This window comes from Gasterosteus aculeatus, chromosome 15 (assembly GCF_964276395.1).
Source record: "Gasterosteus aculeatus chromosome 15, fGasAcu3.hap1.1, whole genome shotgun sequence".
In the NCBI taxonomy this organism is placed as follows: domain Eukaryota; kingdom Metazoa; phylum Chordata; class Actinopteri; order Perciformes; family Gasterosteidae; genus Gasterosteus; species Gasterosteus aculeatus.
This window is the reverse complement of record NC_135703.1, coordinates 5,100,394-5,107,056: the sequence shown is the minus strand read 5'-3', so window position 1 is coordinate 5,107,056 and position 6,663 is coordinate 5,100,394.

Genomic DNA, 6,663 nt, shown 5'->3' with positions numbered 1-6,663 from the left:
TTCTGACGTGGCCTCCTCTGCACCTTCTTTGGTATGTGTGTTAGAGAGACAAAAGCCTGTGCTTTTGATTACACAGGCTGGGGCTTTTTCAAAGGGATCAGGCATCATTATATGGAGTTAAACAATCTTTTACACTGATCAACAGTGAGTTGTTGGCAAAATGTTGACTTTGGCGAGGATGAATAAATTTGTCCTTGTCGAAACAAGAAAATAAGTCAGTTTGCAAAGCTTTATGGAGCTCCAAGGCTTCGGGTCCGTGTGTCGTGCTGTGAATCGCAGCAATTTATCCACAACTACGACAACATGTAGGCTCTACGTTTTCAACGGGAAACTTCTAACACCAATAAATCATTTTTATGTTCTTTTCATTTGAAATAGAATGAATACACATGTATGCAAGATATTGTTTTGCACATTGGCGTTTTGGTCATGGGTGCATCATGGGTGCATCATGGGTGCAGGAGCGGCAGAATCTTACTCACTTGCTCTGTTGATGCAACTCTTTGGTAATCAATAGTTTGATGGATAGGCCTTGCATTTGGTACACTTTCATTGTCTATGTATTGTATTGATTGAATGATTCCTGACTTTAGGTTTAATTGTGTTTTTCCCGTGGAACATTTCAAAATGACTGTCGTGAAAAAAGAAAGCCTTGTACTTTTAACTGAGCTGAAATACTTTGAAATACAAACTTGAATACACAATCAATGTTTGGAAGTTTTGTTTTTTTTTACAAAATGGGCCACGTTTATACCACCCTACATTCTGTTCCAGTTTATATACTTTTGCATCGGATTTTATCAACAATGTTTTATTTCACGTTTTAATATATTTTAGTCATCATTCACTGATATAGTTTATCATAATGAAAATCATCTGTCTGGTTATAAAGGCCACACTAAATCACCATGGAGAGACCCTTAAGTTAGTTTATGCTGCATAAATACTACACTTCAATCAAAATATTTGGCCCTGACGAGCGTGAAATCCTCTTCAGCACTCTGCGTTATTCATAATTTACTGCCAAAAAGGAATATAGCCAAGCGTCACACACCTTGTCTAAAATGGAATCCAGCCACGTTGAGCGACTTGCAACCGTTGGATGTGTCACTTTAGCCTCCGAGCACGGTAACGTCGGCACACATGCCGAACAAACGGAGAGGAGCCACATTGGTGTTCCACAAAGGAGTTGCGCCGGCTATTGTTCTAGCCGTGAGTGCTTTTTATTATCAAGTCTTATTAAACCTTTTCACCATATGGAACATCTTCGGCCCGGCCATCACATTTATCACTGGATTCGGCAAGTATCTGAAAGCGCAGCGGGTGAACAATGGGTCCACGGATGATTTGCACATGAATGATGTCTGTGAATGAGAGTGGGTTACAGAGGAAGGCCTTCTCTCCATAGTCGGGGCAGGAAGGTTTCCTCCCCTCTGCCCCCTCTCCAAAGACCAGGTGAGATTCTCCGACACAAAGGGGCCAAGTGAAAATGTGTTCAGCATGGACGCCTAAAAGCCTTATTGTGTTGATGCTTTATGGAGGATTTCATATATACGGACCTGTGTTCTCTAAGGCTGCCCACTATAACCTGAGTTTTTGTCCTAAACCTTTGACTGGGAAAAAATGCATCTCACGTGTCTTCTTTTAAATTGTAATTGACAAAAGTAAGTATCCTGACAAAAATGAATCCTCTAGAATTAAAACATATAACGGTATTATATCAATATTTTTGATGTTTGGTGAATTTAGTTTTACCTGATTCATTAACCTAAGCCTGCAACATATAATCATTAAAGAGGACACATCATGGCCATGCTTAAGGTTGATGATTGTATTGACTTGTTTATACTACATGTTTACATGCTTTAATGTTAAAAACACATTCTTTTTCTCATACTGTCTGAGGGAATCCATCTGAAATGTATTTTCTTTTTTCCTGGTTAAAATGTGAATGAGTTGTCAGCTGGAGAGACATAATACACAAGTTATTTGTTAGTTGAATTCCCTCGCAGAAAGATTCTAAAGTCCTGTTTCCTCCAAACTCTCCTCGCGACATGATGCAAGAAGGGGGACTTTAAACTCTGCAGACCCCTGATTTGTCCGAGAGAAAAGTCACCAGTCACTAAACCTTCTGTTTTTTTTATTAGGAAGCACATTTTCTAATTTCCTCAAACCTGTTTTGAAAGAAATTACATCTCAGGAGTCACCATGTTCTCTAGCGCAGCTGCAGCTCCTCTGCTGTTTAGATGAATCGGGGGTTCCTCAGGGGCACCATCTGCACTGGTAACACGACGTGGAGGAACGGGAACGTGAGTCGAGCCGTGATGTGCGGTGCGAGGTAAACGGGGGCGTTCCCTTGCATGATTATAAGAGTCTTTATTGGTTTAAATGATGACCTAATAGAATTGTTTGAATGATAAATATGAGGTCCGAGGGTTGAAACCTTGGGGGTACACGACACATCATGTCTGTCCCCTCAGTTTTATCATTCTCTGTGTGTCCTCGTGAAGGTAATCTTGACTGTGGGTCCCATTTAAAACCAACAAATTATTGGAAACCATGCGGTACTAATTGGATCAATAATGGAATTGGAAATATTTCCAGGTATTAGTACATTAATTAGGTCAGGACATTCCCTCCTGCCTGAATGAAATGAAGAAAAAGAGTCCAGGAGTCAGATAGGGAGCATAACTAATGTGCCCCAGTTCTGCCTCAGGTTACTATTTGTGAACTTACTGCTGAGTGGCTGAGCAGAACCGGCTATTCTGAACCATATAATGAAGTGACCAAAACCGGAGCTGTGGTCACAGAGCTCCAAATCTAGATTGCCAGATTCCTGCTCAAGATGCTTCAGATCACATTATAATTAACCGCATTTAGGATGGAGAGCACAGAGGTCCTGCTTATAGCTATTCCCATGAGTCCCTCCCGCTCTTTCCCGCTCTCAATCTACGCCTTACACTCTTCCACTGTCCCCGTCTCCTGCTGTCCCCGTTTTCAGTTTGGGTAATTAATATGGAAAGATGGTAAGGCACCATATTCTACAAATTCCTATGAGATTGGCTTGCAAAAGCTGTTAAAGCCAAGTAGGTAAATTAGTATTCATGCAGGTTTTCCTGTTGCAAGTCATCTTTTCCTGTGGGACCAAGTAGTAGATTGGGTAGACAGGCGACGCTCATCCTTGATTATGTGAGCAGAACGCCACCACAGAGCCGAAGCCCGGTTGAAAAAAAAAACCATTCCTTAGGCAGTAAATCAATTTCTGTGACCTGCTAAATGTAATTGACTACACTCTAATTCTTTAACCCTGTATGACAGCGAAAACCCATCCTGAGGTGGAATGATTACCGGCTATTATACAAATCCATGGTTTCTGTGTCAGTTAATAACTGTTTACAGCAAAATTATACATACAACATGATTCCGTGGCGATAAACAATTGCTTTAATGCACTAGTCATGTCTTTGTTTAGTCAATCAACTGAATCTCTGAAAAGCACCTATTATTCAAAATAGGAAAATGGCTTGGTAAAGAGTTTTTTTTCGCTTTTAGATGCATGGAAATTTGTATGTAAATTGAGATGTTAATATTTTTAGCTTGTGCTGAATACTGGATATGGCCTTTAATGTTATGGTTCACACACCACAGGAGTCACAGGGACCATTTGATGTGGTTACATGAAAATGGATCCACATTACAGTAGCGCCGGAGATTTTGCATGGCATAACAACAGTTATCGATATTTGATCATGTCAACTACATTGCCAAACATTTGTTTATGCGCAGGTTTTCGTGACTTACATCACACAACATCGAGTATGTACAGTAAGTACAGGCGTCACGATCAATATCAGATAAACACACACAATGATCTTTTCCCAAGGTTTATTAACAGTTTACATAATCTCTCATTATTCACATCCTCCCCAGCTTTACTTGAGGAACAATATCTCATTTGGGAGTTGGGAGTATATGTATTCCTGGCACTAACCGGACCAGTTGTCAGCGGGCCCAGGACATGGGCTCTGACTTTGGTCGGATTAATTAGCAGTCCGCACTCAACAGTCCGTTTCCCAATTCCTATTAGACCCAGCTCAGCAATCTGCTGGAAGGTAATTTGGTGCTCCACGCACACAGGGCGCAGCATTGACACCTTATGCTTCGTGATTGAAGGCAATCTCCCGGGGACAGAGCTAAATTTATTCATGGTGCGCTCTCCCACAGCCACTAGAGACGTGTCTGTGCCCGCCTGCCACACATCCACACATTTCCTGCTCTGCATCAACCCCCCCCCCCACCCACACCCCCACCACCGAATGCACAAATAATACTAAATGATCTGAGGGAGTTGTTGCCTTATATTCTTGCAGGAACCCGGTGATCTGCGGGCGAGCGACCGGCCTCCGGCGTGCGAACACGGGCTTCTGGAATGAAGACAATGTACTATGTGCACATCTTCACCTTCACAACTTCTTCGGTTCTCCCAAGGGAATAAACATGTTAACCAATGATATGCACACACACACACACAGCTGGGTCACAGGAAGTGACATTAATGTAATTCCTTGTTGATGGCTGAAATCTGTTGATAATAGAGACGTTAGCACAGGTGATCAAAGCAGATTAGCCCAAGACATGGCCTGGGGCGGGGGGTTAGTTGGACCCCCCTCCTGTCATTAACTCGGACTGTTTACTCTCACTATAGTCCTCACTGGGGGGGGAAGCAGGGTCACCCATTACCATGCAGGAGAAATGTCAACGCTGAACTTCAATCAACGGCCTGCCACCGTTTATTTACGGCTGAGGTTCCACGGCCGTTATTAGCCGGTGACCCGAGCACGTGAACTGTGGCTCTGCCGAGCTTTGTGGGTAGTTGCTTGAGACGACACCGGGTGACTTTCTTCCCGATGCGCACGCATCAAACCAGGTTTCGGGGCTGAAGCAGACGACCCGGCTTTCCCTCCGAGGCCCTTTCACCTGAAGCGAGGCCGTTGGATCACGGCGGGTTTCTCCGAGAGCTTCACTCGTCACATTTTTGTGTCCCGCGGCGATGAAAGCGCACGTACGAGCCGTCGACTCCCCCCCCCCCCCCCCCACGAGGATGCAAACTTGTTTGGAGTTATTGAATCATCCGAGTGGAAGAGGCAAACAAGTGCCCTCAAGTCTGGCAGCGCTCGAGGTGACAAGAGGTATTTTGACAATTAGCCCCGTGAATTTGGTTCCCTCGGCATTAAAACGAGAGTGCTATCAATATTTGTTACACAATACACACACGTGTTGTTCAATAAGCTATTTCCTTTGGTGAGTGACAATATTTGTATCCGCCACAGCGTGAATGTGATAGACTTTCATAAGTATAGTTTAACTGATTTACTAAACCATTGCACTAATACCTCTAGCTGTAGTTTATCTTAACATCAATGTTGTTTGGATCTGTCCAATCAAAACCTCTAATTTCAACAAATAAAATGAAATAATGTAGGAAAAAGAAGCCTGAGGTGAGTATCAGCTGAACAGGTCAGTCCATCAAAGACAGATTAGCAACAACAAAACGGAGCACTTCATTCCACCGTGTGAGTCAATCCATCGATCTGTATCCATATACTCCACATTACAGCCAATCTTCTTACTGGTACCTTCGGGTTCAGAGATCTATTTCGCTGATGCGTTCGGACTCAAGGAAATGTGGTTCGCTCTGCAACACCTTCGCACAAGGAAATAAGCGGAGCTCTTTTGTATGTAAACACTGACATAAACGCAGCAATGTGTAAGCCATTCAGTCATTTCTCTTTTCAAAAGCGCTGTAGCAGAAGGAAGGAAGGTCAAACAGAAGGCCAAATTCATTACCCGTAGTTGCTTTCCTTCCATTGAGTTAATCATACCGAATCATACCCACTATTCACAGAAAATGTTACATTGAGATATGAACTAATTGAAGAATTAAGTGTTTGTGTACGTTGTATTTCTATCTATTCATATATATATATATATATATATATATATATATATATATATATAAAGTCCGTATATATGAAATCCTCCATAAATATATATATATATTTACCGCTTCTATAATTTTGGAAAAAAAGATCCTCAGTAAAAATATAATATGGAAATTATGCTAAATAGTAATAGTACTGAATTTAATATGAATTTTTTTCTCGACAGAAAGAATCCCATGTGGTTTGTGTAATTCCGCATTCAGGACGGCCTTGAAGCTCGTCTGCGATGTAGCGTTACATAGTCAGGTGTGATCATGCAGCATCCATGCAGCATCCATACCAATGACCTCCAGCAATGTGGCATTTAATATTCATCCTTCAATCCATCAGAGAATTCACCTGTTAGTCTTCATATATCATGTAAAGAAGGGCGCCTTTAAAAAATGTGGTGCCGCGAAGTCTTCATCATCGCCATGGAATTAGTATGACAGGAAGTCCGTATTAGGCGAGGCTGCTTGTGGATCAGCTGGATTTATCAAATTCAGCCTCAGGTCAAATGAAGTCATTTTTATATATATATAGATATATACACTGTGTATTCTCTGGCTTCAAACACCCTCCCGTCCTTTGTGTCACATCTCTATTAAACATCCTGAAGACATGCAGGCTTATTAAGCGGGCTGGCCAGATGTACAGCGCCGCAGAAGCTAACTTTAGAGAG